Source organism: Falco peregrinus, chromosome 14, assembly GCF_023634155.1.
Source record: "Falco peregrinus isolate bFalPer1 chromosome 14, bFalPer1.pri, whole genome shotgun sequence".
NCBI lineage: Eukaryota > Metazoa > Chordata > Aves > Falconiformes > Falconidae > Falco > Falco peregrinus.
The window spans coordinates 19,238,920-19,260,824 of NC_073734.1; the positions used below are offsets into that span (position 1 = coordinate 19,238,920).

Sequence of the window (21,905 nt, forward strand, 5' to 3'; positions counted from 1 at the left end):
AGCATAATTACAGCTGAAGACTTTAAGAACTCAAAATACTTTCTACAATGTTACCTTAACAGCTGCTGTGGCAAAAAAGCTGCTAAAATACTGTTACAAAGTGAATAAGAAAAGGAGGAACCAGGTTAAAACATTCTAAGGTCTAAAGCTTAAAAATATTTGCCAAACTCATTTGTAGTCACATCTGAGGAGAATACTTTTATGAGAGGACATCATGTAGTATGATCACAAGAAATAATTCTTTGATTCACAGAAAGATTCTGAAACCTCTACTTTCCTGATCTCAAATTTACAGGAAATACAGGTTTTGCATCATGCTTTTAGAAACTTTGAAAATAATATTTTAGAGATGAGAATGGGGGGACAGCCCAATCAAGTACCAATCTCTGAAAAGTCTGGGAGAAAACCGGAAAAAAGTATCAAGCTTTAAAAGTGTCTTAATAAAAACTTCAAACCCTGTCTTAATACTGTGCATGAGATGGGACATCTCTAAGGAAATGTTAGGAGGACATTAATATTTCATATTAGAGCAATAAGGTACAATTGCATACTATGTGTTGAGATACTATTCTAGAATAAGCTCAATAGATAACCTAGAACCAACCTGGTTTCAGAAAGGAGCATTGTAGATTCTGAGTTCAAATGGTTCACAAAAAGAAAAGCATTCTATCACTCCTTTACATCTCTTATATTAACTAGAAAAGCAAGGCAAATTGAAAGAGTTAGGATGAATTCCTGCCTTTACCATGTAAATTGCAAATTCTCTTGGCTCTGCTGAAGCACACATGTCACCTTCTGTATTGGATGTACAGGGGAAGACCATCAGAACTGGACAGGAATGCAATGATACTACTGGATCAGCTTCCAATAATAATCGAGTTAATTTTTTGAACGTAACAGCTGCCAAAGTATAAAGAGTTCATACCTTTTCATAGGTTATAAGTTTGTTTTCATTCTCCCAAAGTAATAAATTCAGAAAAAGTCTGCATCTTCAAGCAACCAAACTTATTTGAGTGAGGAATATTGGATCTGAGTCTGTCTAGTATGATTTCAGGATAGCGAAACTGCAGCTGACAGAAACTTCAGCATGATTAGAATGATCTGTTATCCCCACGTATAAACTTTTCTGGTTTTCATTTTTTCATTTTTTTCCTTGTGTAGTAGACTTCCTTTTATTACTTTAATGGCTACATTGAAGGCGGAAAGTGAAATGATTTTTAGGGTAATGTTTTAGTGTCTGTTTCACAATGGTTTTTATTGAGCTGTAAAGCACTTGCATGCACAGAGAAAAGAAGGTGCGTTTTAGAAATAAAACGATTAAGTAACATTATCTTGCCATGGATCATTCCCACCGGGATAGAGCAACCATTTGAAAAGCATAACGGATTTCAGTTAAAATATGATAAATTTTGATCTCCACCTTACCCACAGTTTCAGCATTGCATGCTGATCAAAAAACTGATAAAAGCATGACTGTTTATGTTTAGAAGCTTTTGTCTGATCACATTGTACAATGCCTTCATATTTTTCCCCTACTACTTATAGTAGGGAATAACTTCAATATAACAGCTTCCTCCTAGAAAGGTGGATGGATATGTATGGCCTCATATCTACTTACTAATATACGGTCCATCACTAGCAACCAGTGTTACATGTCATCCCCCAGAAGATATGGCTTTGCATATCATGGCAAGAACAAGTAAACTCCAGATTACAGAATGAAACTGCTTGTATCTGACAAAAAAATCACAGAAATGTGTAGCCAAAATAAAATTCATGGAAAAAACTTCACAATCATCTTCCTGGGGGCTAAACCATAAATACTGTATATATCTTCTTTTTTTGTAAGCAGACATTGGCAGAGAACTTGGAGATACACCTATTAATTATCTTGGAAAAACTGTTTACTGATTCTCTCTAAAGAAGATAGAAGCTGTCTTCTTTAGTTAAGTGAGAGTTAAATTAATATGTATTTCTGAAATACAGGCCCCATATCCATTTTGTAGGTCACTGGATGCTATGAGTGATCTGCACACAGGAGATTAACAATGCCTTTTGAAGTATATTGGTTCTCCTATCACACTTATGAACACTGCCTAATATAGAAAAGTAATATTACAACTGAAGTACACAGTAGGGAAACACCATTTCTGCTTTACAGATGGTCAGCTGAGACATGAAGAAGTGATTTTTCCAATGTCAAACAACAAACCTGTATCAGAACAGAGAAAATCTAGGCCTCCTGAGTCTTGGCTGATTTCCTGAAGAATCAAACCTATTCTTCCGTTCTGGCATGAATAAACCTCTGGCTGCAAATTGGATTGGTGAAAGCATCAGTTCATCATGGAATGAAAAAAATAACAGAGAAGAACCATCTGACACAGTATAATATAACCTGTACAGCCGCTTTCTTCTCCAAAACTATATCCCAAAAATCTCATATAAAGTTAAACAACAGAATAATTATTTTTTTAAAAAAGGAGCAAAAGAAAAATTAAGTACCTTAGACAAAAAGTAAAAGATGTTTCAACTGAGGCATGAAAATAAATGTAGATAATAATTATCGCTTATGCAATGCTTTCTTCAAAATGCAATCTTCAAAATGCTGTATAAATATTACTTTAAAAATCCTCTCAACACCTCATGAGGTGGTTAAATATTAAGCATAATGTATTAAGTTACGCCCTCATATATTTAAACCAAGAAAAAGAAGGCTAAAAGGGTTTAAAGCACCTGAGCTGGCCTCATTCTGCAGAAAAGAACATATGCGGCCATCTAAGAGGACTAATTCCAACATGAGCTAGCTTTAATTAATCTACTATGGACTCAACACAAACATGACAGCTAGGGTTCAACAAGACTACAAAGCATACCCCAGACTCCAGGCAAATGCTGTGGGAGAGTTAGCCTGGATTGCACTCAGCACTCTGTGGTCACCAGCGGGATACAAGTTGGCTAATTAAAAGCTGACCTGAGTACCTTCTATCAAGGGCTGTCATAGGTCTAGAACGTAGCACTGGCAGATCCAAGGTTGGGACTGGAACTGTAGAGCTGGCTTCGATGTTTTTTCCCATAGCTCAGAGGCAACCAGGCAGGCACGCACAGCGAGGCTATTTCACACATGATGGAGCTGCAGTGGAGATGGAGCTTTTACACCTGCAGAGCCTGCCAAAATAATGTAAAAGGGCAAAAGGGAAGGTGGTAAGTCTAATCAAAGACAACGTTTTGAGCTGAATAAAACACTTAACTGCATGGAAAATTCCATTAGGTTGATTAGATACTTGCCTTAGGGCTCTCTTAAAACAACTGTTAAAAAAAAAAAAGATAGCTATTGCAATGCGGCTTAAAAATATTGGAAAAGCAGGAAATGGAGCTTATTAGAGCTCAAATTAGATCCAAGATTTATGTGAAGAACATTTGGCCTCTTTAAAAGGCCTGCTTAATCCCTAGATGGTTTTTATTGTTTCTATTATTATTATTTATTTATACAGTGCCATAGGTATACATGGCACTTTACAGACAAATAAAAAAAACCATGGGTCCTCCCCCAGAGAGTTTACAGTACCTGATCTGGCAAAGAGTGAAGTACATGAGTAACTTCATTTGCAGGACTACCCTCCCTTGGAATCAGTGACAATTTTAGAAAAAAATCAACTTATTGACATGATTATCTCTTCCAGACCAGACCCTCTGGTCTCAGAAATTCAGTCTTAAGTCACAGGTGTAGAATCCAGTTCACCGAGTTTCGGTAACTTGGGTTTAGCAAATCCTACAGCAGTATTTTGTTCCAGGTTATGAATGATAAAGCCAAAGCAACAAAGGGGCAAAGCTAAACTGGCTTTGTACTGCTAAGTTGGCTCCAGTGAGAGTCTTTGAGTAGTATTTGTAATATTTTTGTCAACTGGAGCAGCAAAATTAGTCAATGATTGGGAAACAGCTACGTGGTGTGGTTTAGTGCAACACAGGTGAGCTGCACTTTGCTGGTGTTCCTTACTCTACACTACTAGTGTGAACAAGCAGTTTCTTTGGGGATGACTGGCCAGATCTCTCCTTCTGCGCTCTAAAACTACTGAATTTGAACGTTATTACAGCACATGTATTATACTTCAGGTATAAACTTGAATTGGTATTGTACAATAGTGTTCTTTCCTATTTTACTTTGCAAAAGAAGCACTTCTGGTGTCCATTAAAAAACCCAATATACTGTTGGGTTTTGTTTGGAAAATGAGGGGATCCTATTCTCCTCCTTACTGTCCTGATGCCCCTATTTCTCTGAATGGAAAATTGGAGCTACCTCAAGCTACTTCTCTTCTGGAGGTTAGTAATGACTACTCCAAATGTGCAACCCTATTTGCCTGCATATAAACTTTTAATAATGTTCATTAAACTTTATTAGAATTGTACGTGCAGCCAGATCAGGGTTACAAATTAAAACCTCAATCCTGCAAACACTTAAGGAGCTTTATTCATGTGAACAACAACAACAAAAAAAATTCTCTTTCTATACTCACACACTTAAACTGAATCTGCAACCTAAATACAATGTTTGTTTTTTTTATTTTTTGGGGTTTTTTTCATCATCCAGTATTAAAGTTAAAAACATATAGTCAAGGGAGAAATTATACGTTACAAAGAAAGCAAACAACTCGACAATGTTTTTGAAATGGCATCTTTTTAAAAATTACCGTTATGTGGAAAAGATTTCTGGTGCAACAGACTTGGAAAAGTCAATGAACAAACTATGCCTGTATGCACATAATGGTATAAAAAAATCCTGGTCAGAAGAGATACTGAAGTATGTAGAAGTTTTGCAATAAGCTTTATGGGCAAAACGATCAAACCTACAGAGCCTGATACAAAAGCCCAGTGAAGACAGGAAGAATTTCCCCACTGATAAGCTTTGAATCAGTTGCAGAGTGACCAACAGGACTGCAGGTAAAGCAGCAGCCATAAAAGCCATAAAGAGTTTTTAAAGCAGATAGACATGAGTGTCATAAAGCCAAGGTCAAACTCCATCACCAAGACAAGCATGTGTGAAAGAGTTATACCTCTTTTAGGGCTAAGTACAGTATTTATGATTATTTATTTATCTTGAAACAAAAGGGAATTAATCCATTTATTTTAAAAAGCATGTTTTTATTACATTGAGTAATTCCCTTTGAAAAAGAAAAATGTTTCCTAAACCCATTAGTAGTTAAACTAGATTATTTTTTTAATATATCTGAGATGAGAATGCATATCATTATTTATGCATAATCTGATTCCAAATGATTCCTTGTTTACAATTTGTTGTGTGTTTTCTTATGTAAGCAAGAATTAATATACTCAGGCATAGAAGAAATATGCTATATTATCTTTTATTACATTTCTTTAGAACATGCCATATATCATCTTTAACTCCCCAATGACATTCAAAATAGCCTGAGGAAAACACAAATAAATACACATATAAACAAGGACAAAGACACTAATAGCAAAATGATATAAGCTACAGGCTTGCATATAGGTACATTAAGCATGTGTAATATAAGCAATGGAAATCATAATCTGACCCCAAATTTTTAATAAGCATTAAAAATTGCTTGATGTTTGCCTGCCTTGGATAATAAGCATGACAGGCAGTCACGGCTTGCTCTCCTGCAGCAGCTAGATGACAAACCCTCAGACCTTCCATTCCAATTGCTGTGTGGGATGACCCCACCACAATTATTATACTCTTTTCTAAATACTAGCACCCTCCAGTGTGCACGCCCAGTAACATACACCCCATCCCTTGCTGTTCAGTGAACTTCCTACTGCAAGGGCTGGAGCCCTCCGAGCAGGAATGCGGATTAGATATTCAGTAGCAGGGGGTTTCATGCAAACCCAGGACCGCATGATAATGGTGGTGTTCAAGGAATGACGGAAGTGTATAAAGATCTGGCAATTCTGATAGAAAAATTCAGATGAGAAATTTCTGTGAAAATTTGGAGACTTCTCTTCACATCCACCCTTTCCAACCCCACCAGGTTTCCTGTTCTCACTCTGATTTCTTCCAGCTGCTATTTCTCTTACTCATTTTCAACTGGCTTTAGATGAGTGAAGGTCTCAGACCACCTTGACTCAACACACCTTACCTGATGCTTTTCCTTTTGACTTTGTCATACTTTTTTATCGTGGTGAGTCTCAGAGCCTGAAGCCTTTCATCACGTGTAGGCAGGCATGCCTCCTGAATTCCTTAGTGTTAACTGTAAGGAAAAAATGACAAAAGTATTTTATTTTTTTCTTCCCCAGATCCAAAGAGAGTATCCATTACAGTAGGTGACTTTGGAGCACAGTAAGATTCAAAAGATTATGCCCCACATAACTGATTTAGGTTTACTCCTGTGCTTCTCATTACAATAGTTTTGATACTTCTTGTTATTTTGGATTTTGAATATATGGAATGACAGAAAAAAATGTAAATATTCAGAATGCTGAGAGACTGTTTCTCCTTGAGTAGTTAATAAACCAGGGGTTTGTTTCTTTTTCTTTTATCCTTAGCCATTATTATTTTTCTCTCTCAACAGTTTGCTTCTTTTTTATTTATTTTTACTATAATTTTTTAAAATATTTGTAGTTATCACTGATTTCTGCCTACCTGTAACAGCATATTTTTGTGGCATTTTAAGAAATTAAATTTCACATGGTCTATCTTTCCAAACTGCAATTCTGCAAAAGTAGTTCTCATATTCATGTACAGGAAAGATGAAATAGATAAAATATCTCTGAAGGAATTATCTATGGTAGTAACTGCATTGTAAAGTTTGACCTTATGAAACAAGTAATGTGATGACCGTTGGAAACCAGACCGTTGGAGGTCTATAGTATTTCAGGGCCTGCCACAGTGTCCCTCCAAATGCTCCTCAGAGATATAAAAGCTGTCTAACCTGTCTTGCAACTAAAATTAAAGTTTATTCCTACTTATCTACTCACAGCATCAGATTCTAAGGGCAGCTGTGACTTAACAAAATCCAGGCCACATTCATCTTCGTGGAAAAAATAAAAGTACCTCTTTTTCCATTTCAGAATTTCTCTTTCAGTCTAAAGTTTAACAAGAAATCAAAGATTTTATGGTAAAGTTGTTCGTAACTAAGAAACTGGGGGCTACTGTGAGGTCCCCCCAAAGTCTTTTCTTCTCTAGGCTGGACAAGTCCCAACACCTGAGCCACTCATGGTGGCCCCCCACTGAACTCACTCTACATTTGCCAGTGTCTTTCTTGTTTTCTTTGATATTTACTCATAAAAACCAACAGCTATCACAAAGTGATGGGCAAAATAGAATCCCAGAAGCCAGTATTGTCTTCTGATTAAAAAAATATGTTTTACAGGGCCATGATACCACCAGCAGTTTCTATTCTGATGTTTATCACTGGCACACTGTATTTCTGAGTTTACTAATTCTTACCTTTGATATTTATAGTGCCTCTCCCTCTTCTAGGCATTTAATGCCTTATTTGTTCACAAGTCACTTGAGAAAAAAAGTTGACATAGTAGCATTTTTGTACTTCAAAGTAGTAGAAATACTGGAGAGATGGTACTTATTAAAATATGATCACTGACTTGAACTTTATAGAATGAACAGACTTATAGGAGAAAATAATTCCCATTCTTATCCTCCCAGGAGCAAAGCTGTATATTCACTTTTGTTTTCAGATCCAAATCACAGGAATGTTCAACTGGAAAATGCACCTATTTTCAATTATGGCACTCTTCTGTGCTCCCGACTGTTTTTTTCCAGTGGTTTAACTTAACTGCAGCCGAGAGAGGCTGGATGAGAGCAGTGAGAGATGACATCACATCTGTCTGAATTAACAAGGTGATAAATAAGTACAGTAAGTTCAGCTGAATGGATCAACAAATAAGTGGAACTATGCTTTCCCATAGCTGCCTAACATAAATCATGAGGGCTCCAGTGTTTGGAAAATTCTCCTTTAAAGCAAGACTAATTAATTTCACATTCTTGGGTTTTGTACATGTTAATACCTTTTATAGGTTCTCAACCTGAACAGTCTTTTGACTTTTTCAGTATTATTGTGTCACATGTCTTTAATAAATAACTGCTAGGGTTGTTTCTTCAACCTTATTTTTCTTCTATCCACACCATACGTACTTCTACATATATATATATATATTTCAAATGCTGTGCCTACTGTGTCTATAAAGGATTCTCTATATTAAAGGTGTTCTACTTTTTTTTAAATTTATTTCACTGATTAATACTTTCATTCATTGACCACATATCAATAGTTTTAACCAAGTGTTTGGTTTTCAACCAATGGAAAAATGCTCACAACTTGAAAATAATAATGTTTCCTTTGACTTTTATATGTACAACAAAGACTTTTTTTGTTGGGAGGCATCATGTTTAGAGCTGAGAAAGGAGAGTCCGGAAAAATAACTCCCATTCTTGACTTTGCCACCATCTTCCTTTCCAATCTTGACCATATAAAACAAAACTCCAGCTAAAACATTGCCTACAAGGTTTCTGAATATTTGATTCTGCTATGCTGTATGGCTGAAGCTGCCCTTCAGGGACCCGTAATGCAGTGACGTTACGACGGCAGCTTGGCTTGCCTCCTGCCACCCCAGAGGAACTGGAAAAGAAATTTATTCACACAATGGAACAGAGCCATTGAGGATGGTTAAGAAGCGTGTTTTCTAGGGCTTGGGTTAAGGATTTAGCTGAACAAAAGCCAAAATTAAAAGAGCTGAAATAACTCTGGATTGCAGGTCTCAGCTGATTGTCCACAGGTTTGGCTTAGTCCAAAACCACTCGGATTTCTGGCAAAACCTAGGTTCTGTCTCTTCATTTAAATCTCATTAATAATTCCAGAGACATGATTCTTACAGAAACTCTACCAAAGAAACATGCACAAGGAAGAAAATGTGAGGAAAGGTAAAGGGCTTTTGACAGATGAGCTTCATGATCAACCATATGAAAGTAATAATAGGCAGTTTTCAGACTTATGTGACCTGGACTGACAAAACTTGATAAGCAGACCTCGCTGGTATCTCTGAGAGAGGAAGCCTTAAGAAATCCCATATTTGGGAAGATTTATGTTACTGAGTCGAGCATTCTGAAAGCAGACTGAAAATCTTGGCAACATCTTCATTTCTAGTGCTAAGAAAGAGCTAAAGAACTGGACCTGCTCCCTAAAACTGCTTTCCTATTTCATTTATTTCCCCTGCTGTTTTCCTACTTCATTTATTTTCCCTGCAGAGTCTTGGGCTTCAGCTCCACTCTCTAGATAAACCATATCGAGAACAGATGGGGTAATATGTAATTGCGACATCAGAGTGAGCATAACTGTGGATGTTCCCTGTGAAGAGAACAAAGTAACCAACCCAGCTTTGTGTTAAAGCTCGAAACATCTTCTGACTGGACATCCCGGCTCTTTGCCAGCCCTGCTGAAGCTGCAACATCAGAAGAGACAGATTTATGTTTAACATTTATTGATTGATATTTAGTAATTTTTCTGTTGCAGAAATAGGTGCAAGACTGCCAAGTTCTCCAGTCCATACCTTTCACTGCACTTGTGGCTAAGAAGAGAAAAATGCACCAGACCCTTCGTTGATGGAAATAGGAATAGCATCCATGTCTCCAGGGGAGACATACAAACTGAAATTATGGAGTAATTAGTTCTCAATATTGTAATGATTCATAAAGAATTCTTACATATTATATGAACTGCAAGTGGTCTTTTTTTTTTTTTCTTCTTTTTTTTTTTAATTGTAACAAATCCCATTCACTTCCATTTCTTCCCAGGCTTCTTCCCTGTTCCTTAGGACTCTAGTGGATTGTAACCATATAGAAAAACTCCAGTACTTAATGATTGTGGTGTGATAATACCACTTGGTACACTTAATAGTGATAGCAGGAATCGATGAAACTAAAGGATATTTTCAAGATTAGTCAGTCTAGGTCTCAAATCTTATTTTCTATAGCTAATTTTCAAGTTCCACATCCAAGAATGTAAAGAACAGAATTCTTATAACAACACTTTGATGCCTGTTGGTACGTAATTACTGACATGGTATTTTCACAACAGACCTCTAGGAAAATAGGAACAGATTTTTCACTATTTTTCATTTCTAACAGGCAAACTAAGTAAGATGGAATAAAATACTTTTTTGAAGAGTCATAGGTTAAACTAGATCAAGAACAGGGGTTCTTGAATCTCTTCTCTCCTTTAACTCAGATCACTAAATCTTTTTTTCTGAAACCACTCAGAGCTGCCCAGGTGTTGCAGACAGCTTATAAAGCTGTTGCTCTTCTGCGGCACTGTTATTTCTGTGCTAAGCAGTAGAATTTAAATGTACAGCTTTCACCACTGCTGTCCATATATCGCTCTTTGAGGTCCTTAGTTTTGCTTAATGTTAGATGACTGAAGATAACGCTCATAGAAGTTAGTAGGACTACATAAAATTACCCCTCTTCAAGAAAAGACTTATTCCCCTGAAAACCAGTAACTGATTCCTAATGACACTGTTCTGTTATGGACCTCTCTCAATTCTGGACTTCAGGGTGGTTTAGCATGCAAGTGACACCAAGGAATAAGTACTGAATACACAACTTTCTCTGCTTTGCTGGTCCCGTTAATGCCCTTCTCAATGTTCACAGAAGCGATTGCTCAGGGAGCTTCTTGAGCACAACGAGAGGGAAAGAGGGGGTGCATCTTGCTCCTGTGGCACTCGGGTACCCGCCGGTTGTTGTGCTGCCCCACACGCTGAGCACTCCAGGGCTAAAAGCACCTGTTTCAGAGAAGCCTTCTGCAAAGTAAAGATAACGCTAGGTGGATCTGGGGCTAGTCACCTCTAAAAAGTTAAAACATATAGAGGTCTGTAAAATGCATTTACCATTTTTGTGTAAGGGAGTGGTCGCTGCTGCCCAGACTGCTCCTGTATAATTTGGAGGATAATCTTAGCCAAATGAGGAAGATACTGCATTTTTCAAATGACTGGCAATAGTCTAAACAAGAGATTAAGATGACTATATAATTTCTTTGTCCTTCACCAGAAACAACTGTGTTTATACTTACCAGAAATCTCCTATGTTAGCATTCATACCCAAGTGAAGCTGGTCTACCATATGTATCAGATGTTTTAGTTACCCTAAAAAAAAAATAAATTTAAAAATCAGTTAAATTATGATGGAATATTTCTTTGACTATTTCCATAGCTCACTTAGGCCAAGAATGATGGGGAAGATGGATAACTGTAAGATTTTGTCTATACAAAGAAGAAATATCAGTATTTGTTTGCTGCAAAAGATCTGAAATTGGAGATAAACTCAGCCTGGTGGTACATAAGGTATAAATCTCCTCATTCTGCAAAACTATAAGGGTTCCTCCTCAACTGTTATTGTCCTGGTGTTCATGAGCTGTAAGTTAATAGAAATTTACAAAGACTGTTTTTAAATTGAATATGTTATTATTTAGGATAACTGACACTGATAGGTGAAAAAAACCCTAATTTGAATACAAAACTAACAGACATGAAAGATAAGAGATATGGCACACAAAATGGAACTTGGGTCTATTTCTAACACACAAAAAACCTACCATCTTCATATCAATATCGTGATTAAACTTTAGCAGTACATACAATTGCTGCCCTTGTTTATTTTTTGCATTGTCAAAACTGGAAGCTGCCTTGCAAACGCAAAAATGTAAAATTCCCCATAAATAAAGGAAACACTACAAGTGAATTTCCATGAAATTAAAATTTAAAAAATCACAAAAGGAAAAGAAGGAAGAAAGGAAGGAATGAGGGAAGGAAGGAAGAAATGAAGGGAGGAAGGAAGGAAGGAAGGAAGGAGTTTAAAGCCTAGATGTTTAGACAGCCCTGCAAGCCCCCTTGTGACCTTACTCTGATATTTAACAAAACATTAATCTTCTTGCCAGCAATTATAAAGAATACAGTGATGTAGCTGGGGCTCAGTGAGTGAGTAATAGTAATTCCATTGTTCTCTTTTATTTATGCCTTGGCTGTACCAGGCAGATGAGGTAAGTTGGGGCTTTTTATATGTTATTATTCTGAACTGGCAATACATAAAGGCTGATTACACAAATATCTGTCTGTTTCTGAAGCACTGTTTCACACCTCCTTCCAGCTCATGATCAAAGCGTTTCAACATTTTATTATGAAATCATGAATCCCCCCCTTAGTTTGCATATGAATTATAGTCTTTTAAAAAAACCCCAAACCACTGGTGTACAACAGTGACAGTGCCTTTTGAACCAAGGAACAAAACAAGGTGTTACACATTACTTCTCGAAGGCAATGACTTGCTGAATAATTCTGTTTGTTGGAGCACGGTCCAACCTCCCTATTGAATACAAAAGACTTGAGACCAAAGATATTTTTTTTCTGTGAACAGGCCAGTGATTTTATTTCATTTGTAAGAAAAAAAAAAAAAAAAGGCAGAGCCCTATTAAGAACTTGAGAGAGCATTGCTGTATAGCTGTATTTATAATAAATTTAAGAGCTTCCCTCTGTTTTTCTGAATTGCAGTAGTTATACTAAAAACCTGAAAATTAGATTGTTCAGTTAATAACATCTCACTGTACAAACTTTGCATTCCAAAAGGTTCTAAGTGGGTTTAACATGTGTGCCATAAAGCACATCGAAAGAATGGTCAAGGAGGTGTCAAAGCGTGACCCAGTAAGATATGAGCAGGTATCCTGCACCTACTTCTTAGAATTGTTACGGTATCTTTAAGATTCACACTTATTACATTTCAAGGATCAGTTTCATAGCAAAACTCATCTTGCAAAACTGGCTGCCACTTCAGACTTTCTCTGTGAAGTAACTTTGAATATGTGTCTTTGACCTTGCGATTGTTTCTTCAGTACAGCCTAAAACTGGGATGAGTTTAGATTCTGCACATCAACGTAATTGCATTTTTTATATGAGCATATTTTAAATCAGAACAGAACAGCATTCCATTGTGTGAGATTAACAATTACCTTTTTATCAGTATAAATAAATTATTATTGAAATTAATTAATTCATATACACACACACACCACACCCCCCAATATTACTCAGCCTCCTCATGCAGACTTAATAGAAGTGCCAGACCAAAAGAGGAGATATCCCTGTCTCAATGTCAAACTTCAGAAAATAATCCGTCTGGTCCTATTCACAGGCAGACAGGCCACATCTCTCAGTACCTTGCAAAATCAATGCTCTCCATGCATGAGACACAAACTCACAAAGGCGTGAATTTAGAGTTGAGCCTTAAGCCCTGTTCATAATTTGTTTCATTGTTGCAGCACATATGAGATACGCGAGACCCCCAGCAGCTCTGGAGCTCCTGTTCTGTTCCCACACAAAAGGGGTGAGTTAGGGATTGCATTGTATCCATATCCCTTCAGTTCTGGTGCCTGTGTAAGCTTTAAAGAAGATATTTAATGTTATCTGAATGAGGGTTTATGATAATGTTGAAGAAACAAAATAATATTTGGGAAAAGTAATAAAATCCTCTCTAAGATACATTAAAACTGGCTCAATATATCACACAACTCATTACGTGAGATTACACCATTCCTCTGAGCTACGAATTTACATCGTACTGGAAACCATAAGAGATAAGAAAAGGCACTTGTAGCCAATTCTATAAGAAAGGCTTTTTTAATTTGAGAAAATATACTTTTGCAGGACAGATACTTATGTGACCAACCTAGTAAATTTCTACTTCAAACACTAATTTTATGGAACAAAATATATCAAAGCTAATGTTATGTAAGGTGGTTTTGCCCATTTTTTTACATTATTATTTTAATAATTATTTTGTAGTCTCGTTAATCCCAGGCTTCATGGGATAGATATTGCATTAGCTATACTTTAATGGATCAAAATGACGAAACTGAAGGTTCAAAAGCTCTCTCTTGGTAACCAACCTGAGAGGCATGTAGAAGGTCATACACACACATGTGCACAAGTGCTCAACAAAACATCTTCTCTAGAAATGTGAGGTTCTGCCCTTGGGCACACTTGGACCGTCATTCACAGAACCCACAATTAAAGCATCCTTTACCCTACAGCCCATGGTTTGAACAAACGTGCATTCTTCCAAGCACAGCTGGCTCTCCTCTCCTTTGTCCTCATGGGTTTTGCCTCTTTGCACAGCATATGAAGGAGCTGAAACTCATTCCTGAAGTAATTTGAACCTACTTTTCCCCCCTTCTGGATAGTTTTAGGAGGAAAAATTGTCTTCTGCTAAGGCTACTCTACATTAGCCTAACCAGCTTTGAGACTATGTCTCACAGATCTTTTAACAAATTAACAAGCAAGTTCTATTCAGGTGACTAAGCGCTTAAAATTGGGTAGCAAGTGATGGTGGTAGAAGGCACTGTAGTAAACACTGACTGACTAGGTCCTGTTCATGAAATTCTAGGCCACGATCTACAAAGGTACAGAGGTGCCCAATTCCTGTCCAATTCAGTGAGATTTTAGTATTTTATTCCTACAGTCTGCACCTCAGAAATGTTTGTACACAAAGGAAATGAGGTGACACTTGGGCTCCCATGCAACTGCATGTCATCTTAGGTACAGAAATGACTTGGCAAGCACACAGAAAAAAAGATACCTGACTGGCATAAGTAGGGAGCTAGGCATGAAGCACGCAGCTTCTAAACCAGCCATGTGTTGCACTGCTGAGTAGAACAACTGTTAAATACTTTTAAAAGATAGACTCCAAACACATACAGAAAATGGCTATGGGATTGAGCCATATATAGTTTTGGAAGATACGTCTCAGCAGCATCTGTTCTCATTATGAACTCATTTTCTTGTTTATACTTAGGTCCATTTCTTAAATCTGAATACTTGACAAACATTTCCACTGGTTTACATGAACAATCAAAGTCTGAAAATAATATTTTCAAAATGACTAATTCATTAGAAAATAAAGTAATACATTTGCACTATTTTAGTGCTTCTGCTTCCAATGCAATTTTGCATTACTTTTTTAATTCTACTAATATTTATCTATATAATCTCAGCATCTTAAAAAAATTAAGAGTAAGATGTATCAGTGAAAAGCAAGCTATAGCCACTTGAAATAAATTAAGATGCTATTTATATCTGATCCACATTCTTCCCAGTCGTGATGGGACTGATGTAAGACCATCACTTCAGTCAGATATTCGTCTCTCTCATACATTTCCTTGCTCACTGTTGCCAAAGTCTGTTGTTAACTGTTGATAAAAGGTCTTCCTAGAGACTGATATGTTGCATGGGGTCCTTAGCATGTCTCTCTTTATTCATGCTGAGATCATATCTACTGATTTTTCTAGTTGTTCTCCTCCAGGTTCTGTGCTGCAGTCCCTTTTTTGAAGTTTCTATTTTCATAGATGACCATTACTTTCTTATATTTAATTCCTCCTAAGTGCTGTAATTTCCCAAATGTTTTTAATTCCATAAGCCGTTTCCTGTGATCTTCTCCAGACTACTTCTCAGCATGGTTTTCAGTTTTCTCTGGGGCTATATTTTTTTTTATCCACCTCTTCCTCTCCTCTCTCTTCCCTCAGCATACAGCAGCACTGGCCTCCTTCAGCCATAGCTCATTTGTCTGTTTAGCATCTGTTTGTCATTCATACCCCTTGATGTTATAACACTCATCTTTTTCATATTCTCATCTATAGCCCACTGTGAATACTTGCACAATGCTTTAGAGTCACCATAGAGCATTTAGTTCTATTTCTTCTAATAGGATATTTGCCTCCTTATCTTCAATAGTCTCCTTCTTCCTCAGGAAGTTTTAATATTGTCATCGCTATTTTAAATTTACTGTTTCCTGCAGCTGATCTTTAATTAGAAAGCTGTAATGGGACAGCGTATTTGCAGAAGCCCCACTTGTCCAGCCTGCAGATATAAGAATCCACTCCTAAATACAGACTTCATCAGATGACATGATGCAGGCCTTCCATTACTTTTATTACAGATAAGGAAGGCCCCTGCAAATGTCCTGATTTGTCCAAATACTCAGGACTCATGAATACCAAAAACTGGAACAGCCTCATGAAAAAAAGGCACTAACACTGCAGAATTAATTTTGGGTACAGAAATTGCTAGAATTGCTATGTAGTAGGCATGCTCTTTTAAGTTTTGTCTCCTCTGTTTCTCTATGCATCTGTGAATCAATGTGAGCAAAACGAAGTAAAATTTTTGCACAATGTTCTACCCTGAGGCTAAATGAGTTTCATTCATTGCTCTGAAATTATTGTAATCACTATTTATTTTTGACAAAACTTGAAGGCCAGAATCATATATCAAGACCCAGCTGCAACATGTAAAATACACCCATTTTTTATATAAAATAAGAAATCTTACAAGCTATGCATCTGAGAGATATGGTGAATACAAAACAGATGAAGAAAGCCCAAGGTAACACTCAGATGATAATGGCTAGTGTAATAAGCAGTGCTACTGCACCTCAACTGCTTGGCTATGATTAAACTAATTTAATAACTGCTACCATGCTAAGAAAAGGAATTAATAACAGAATAGTAGTTCACTGTCTTCTCTCTGCTGTAATTTACTCAGCACCAAAGTATTTATTAGAAACATATTTATTGTGTACTCACTTTTGGACATGCCATATGTTTCTCTACTTATGATGTAATAATTTGTGTTTGGGTTTATATTTGTTAAAGTGCTGTATAAAAAGACTAAAGCTGAAACTGGAAAAAGTCACTAGATATCAGTGCTGAATGTAAGATCAATTTCATAGGAAGAAATTCATGCCTCTAATGAGAAGTTTGCTGTAATGAAATGAAGGAGATCAAAGCTGATAGAAAGCAAAGCTATGTAATGAAACAGTGATTTAAGAAGCCTGGGACGTTCACTTTATTTTCATTGTAAGATAGGTTACTTGCCTTACTGTTTGGTATTGTTTATGCTGGTGTCTGTACATGGTTTTGATTATATTAATTAGATTATTGGCCAAATTCTAAACTGTTGTAAATCAAAATTGCTCTTCTGACTGCAGTGAATGACAGTGACTTATACCAGCTGATGAGCTACCCTTCAATGTCTCACAAATACAGGATAAAGATTTTGCAAAACTTCTAAAAAGTTTGCTTGTTTGTGAAAATGCTACAATTTATTGCAGTTTTGCGAATGGATAGAATTTCTTGCTGTAAATACTTTAATTAGTATTATAAAATGAATTGAAATTTAATTAAGGATGAAAAAAAGCACAGTGGAAATTTTTAAAAGGATAAAACCAGCAAGAAACACTCCCAGATTTGAATGCCATTTTTACAGTAATCTGAACCAACATCTGAAATGTGTTATATAATTTTAAACATATACTAAAAATTATTTTTTTCCAGCTTAGAGCAAGTGCAGACTGAATAGCTGTCCCAAAGCTTTTAGTAATTTTTCCCCTCAATCTCTAGACGTAAACAAACAAGAATGCTAATTAAGAATGTTACTTCAGGCAAGAATCTTGTCAAAGTAGTTAAACAGGGTTAGACCCCATCATCAGAAGGTAGGGTAACCTCTAAAGGAAGCATTCATCACGTACACACATTGCAGTTATTCAAACAGTGATTCTGCAACAGTTTGAAATCAATGCCTTAGTATATTATTAAAAAATATTGCTGTTGCTCTTAATAAGACAATCAAATGTGTGTTCACTTCTTCTAATGCATATAATGAACACGGCACTTTTCCAAAATGCTTTTATGATAATAAGTAGCTGGGCAGGTTTTATCAGAGATTGTTGTACCCTTGATGCCTTAATTTTTCCTTGTTTCTCAGAGACTGTTATCAATGGCACCACGTGCAGTTTCTCCACTATGACTGCAGTTTTACTAGGATTTATGAAATGTCCAGTACAAAAGGGAAAAGGTAAACTTGATTTCTAATAGGACATCAGACTGGCTTGTATGCAGGCACAGTTGAAATGATAACACATTGGTTGTTAAGTTCTTTGAAATAAGGACTGTAAATTCAACAGTTTTACCTGGGTACACCCAAAGGGCTGGAAGCAAAAAGCATTTCTTAGGGTCTGAATCTGGCTGCACATACTTCTGGTGTTCTCACCAGAAGCTGACCTAGGCATTTGAGCAGAGTGCTGTGGTGCTATCACAGCCTGGATGATTGACAGGCCAGGACTTCAGGGTACATCATGGGGACACCTGCTTTGAAGTTTAGACACAGACAATGAAACCTGTTAGACTTCAACTGGGAAAGCACTTATGTGTGTGAACAGTTCAAAATGACAAAAGCTGATGCCGTTTGAATGCAAGAAAGCTCCACTGAAGAAGGAATGCTCCATTCTGCCAATGCACTAAGACCTATGACACTATTTATTGAGACCTCCATGAAAATCAGTAAAATCCCTAAGGAAGCCGATTACTTTATGGCTACTCTATTCCAATGGGACTCACTGGTCCTGAAAGATCTTCAGAGACACAGGGAAGCCGAGAGTTTGCAAGGGCAAGTCATGGAAGCAGACTCTGCTGGAGCCCATATGGACCCAACAGAATTCACAGGAACCCAGGGCCTGAGACATAGCTCCATGAGGTACTGGCTCCACACAGAGCCCGGATTGGAAGTGATGTATAATCCACTTTACAAAGGTAAAAGCTTCATCTAAAAACTTTTGTCTTTTTAGCTCTTATAAAGAAGCCATTCCTGAATCTGAACAAGCACTTGAAAATTTACCAATAGTGTATATTTATTTACAATCTCATTCTAGGTCTCCAGCAAACTGTCTCTGCTATGTCTACACACAGAGGGGAAAACTGCAGAAAGTGTGGCCAAGTTCTTGAAACTCTGGATTTGGTTTGGATTGTTTTCTTCTGATATACAGTGTTAATATCTCAATGATTCTGCAAAACTGTCATTAGCTCATCAATCACAGTTTTGTGACTTAACTGAGTATAGCGATACATATTCTCTCACTTGCTGTTTTTACATTATATTTTTAACCTGTAGAAAAAAATTAAATGTAACTTTGAGACAATGTAATGAAGGAGAAGTACAAAAGGAGTAACAGTAAAGTTTACTGTTGTAATAGATCCTTGTATATTCATACATGTTAATACAGTCAAAGTAGGCTATATTCAAGACAAGTGTCATTCAATGAGTTGAAAATTTCCAGGGGCAACTTTCATCTGACATAGTTTGGGTAAGTTCTATCCAGCAAATTATCATGTTGTGTAGTATTTTATACTTTCAGAAGTTTCATTTCAACGTATTTGAAATAAAATGAAAATCATTGCACTTTATTTCAACTTCCCCTTTTTTCCTTGTGGGGTAAATAACCTAGAAATTAATATAAAAATATATTACAAAAAGCCAAAGTTGACTTCATAGCAAAATAAATATGCCCATGTTCTCAGATAACAAAATGAAATTTAGTTGTGTTTGTGTGTGTATATTTAGGCAGCTACCTTCGAAAAAGAACCTGCATGTTACAGTTAGTAACATAGTAAGGATTTGTATAGATGGTGTAGCTCGATATGCAAGTTCATTTGAACTGTAACTTATGCTACATGAACTATATGAACTACATGCAAGTTCATTCTTCTGTAACTTATACCTTTCATTTTAAGACAGTATGTCCTTGTGTTTTTCCAAGAATAGATGTATAACTTAGTCTTTGGGCACTGATCCATTTTACGCATTTCCTGATCTGCCCTTGTGTTACTAGAAAACTTATCCAGAATAAAAGCTCAGTTTGTGTAAGAAATAAAATCAATTCAGTTGGATGTAGGTGACTGTTGCACAAACATGTACACACAGTGTTACACACAAATGTTGACATTTATCAGCATCATTTAGAACCAACCAAAAAGACTCCTTCTAGGGGACCAAATTTGTAATGGGTATATTTACGCAATGTTTGCATTGAACTTAGAACAGCCTGCACTCTGTGTAACGTTTCAAATAGGAGTGCTAAAAAGGTACATTTCTTTCCCATTGAACTAAGATTTTATGTTTCTGGCAATGGTTTTGGAAGATAATGTATTTGTTAGCCAAAAAACCCATTCAGAAAATAACCTTACTCCTACTTTGATGTACAAATGTAACAACAGAGTTCTTTAGGAAGGGATAAGACCTGTCTTATTTTTACACATTATAGTCTTTTTTTCCCCCTAATGTCAAAGATGCTTATCTTAGTGAAAGGCTTCTCCATGGGTTTTATTTTCCTTCTTTCTGGATGAATGAACTTTATCTTTTCAGCAAGTTAAAATTTTTATTTAAAATGTGAAATCTTGTTGAGTCCCAGGGTTAAGTGCATGGTTTCAAAGCTGATATGCTTTGAACATATGGCTCTCTTATTTCTAGCTATATTTAACATTCTTTTATCTTGAAACATTTTGTTTAATTTTTCAGAAATGCCATTTGTTTAAAAAAAACCTTTTTGAGAATCAGGTCTCCGGCAGGGCTATCTCTTTCCTCTATTTATATACAGGACACAATCCTGGCAACAATTTAACTCCAGCAAGTTGGAAAAATTCCACCTGGACTAAGTCTCCCACAGTCAAACCGGCTGTGTGTTCCAGAAGATGGTTCACTATCAGATGGCAATTGAGAGTATGTTGCATTTCTCTTTGCATCAAGGGAAATAAAATCAGTTATGAAAAAAAATCAGGGGAGGGACCTACATTAATCCTCTTTAAGCTTGGCATTGCTCTCAGAGTGCTTTACATTGCAAAATTTTTTTTAGATCACCCTAGGTCAGCTGGGATTCCTACTGAATCTGGCAATAGTACTTTGTTCTAGACTATATACATCTCATTAATACTTCGTTTAAAAAAAAAACATTCCCAGACATTTGCCCATTAAGTATTTCAATTGAGGGATCAGGGCCTAGGAGATACAAAATCTAAATCAACTCAACAGAAAATATTTCAGTGTTCCATAGTTACTCAAAAGACAAATGCTAAAACGTATTTTGGAGAACAATACTTCTAGTATTATTAGGAAAGAATTGATCCTGCATAAACATAAAGCATTTTGAGAGGTAGAATAATGAAACATGTACAAACATGACTTCAAGTATGGGTAGTACTATCTCCCTTAACGAAAGTGTTCTGTTAGGAAATCTGGGTTAGATCCAGAGGGTTCACCTCTAAGAAAAAGCAATTCCTCTTGCCTTATAGGTGCATATTAATGATATTACACAGCAAGATAAGACTACTTGATCTATTAAAATTACAAGAAACAACTCCTGAAGATACTTACAATTAGGATACTCTTTAAAAAGCAGAATTGAGTGCCACCTGCTTCTTGTCCTCTGAGTCCCACATCCAACCAGTTCTGCCCTGGTACCTGCACATGAAGAAAAGGGAAAAGTTTAAGGTGTTAGTGTAAAAGCAGGCATCCAGTCTAGGCTAATCTGACACATGGATGTGGCAGCCTTCTCCCCACTTGGAGATCCCATGTGAATATTCTAAGCACCTCCTAGATACCTTCTGCATCAATTCTTTCACTTTCTCCCATCAAGTTTTTAATTTGTAATTTCCACAATTATGTAGAGATAACAGAATTATTGTAGAAATATTTCTATATATTGTAGAAATATTTACTGGAACACAGATTCAAAACATGTTTTCACATAGGAGTGGGATAATCCTAACATTTTGTATTCTAGTGCAGAGGCAGCTCTCTTAACTTAGACCAATCACTGTAACCTGGATACAATTATCTTTTCTTTTCAGAAGAGATTTATATTTAAGGAAACGAAGAGACTGTATGAATCTTTCTGGTTTTGGTGAGATTGTATTTTCTGATGAAATACATTTTTCTCAAATTATTCTTAATATTGCTCTAGAAATCTTGCTATGAGAAAAGGCATCTAAAGCAAATTATCTGTTAATGTGTGTTGCACGGCCCCTTACTTCCTGGAATGTTCCGCT

General features: G+C 36.5%; 1 long non-coding RNA gene across 1 annotated transcript; it reads right to left on the reverse strand.

Moving 5' to 3' along the window:
* Positions 1–1,256: 1,256 nt before the first annotated feature.
* On the reverse strand, positions 1,257–21,319 carry LOC114011173 (uncharacterized). Its single transcript, XR_003552999.2, has 3 exons — positions 21,232–21,319; positions 11,061–11,133; positions 1,257–3,165 (listed from the first exon to the last, which is right to left on the reverse strand). It is a non-coding gene; the product is annotated as an uncharacterized LOC114011173 (long non-coding RNA).
* Positions 21,320–21,905: the final 586 nt, after the last annotated feature.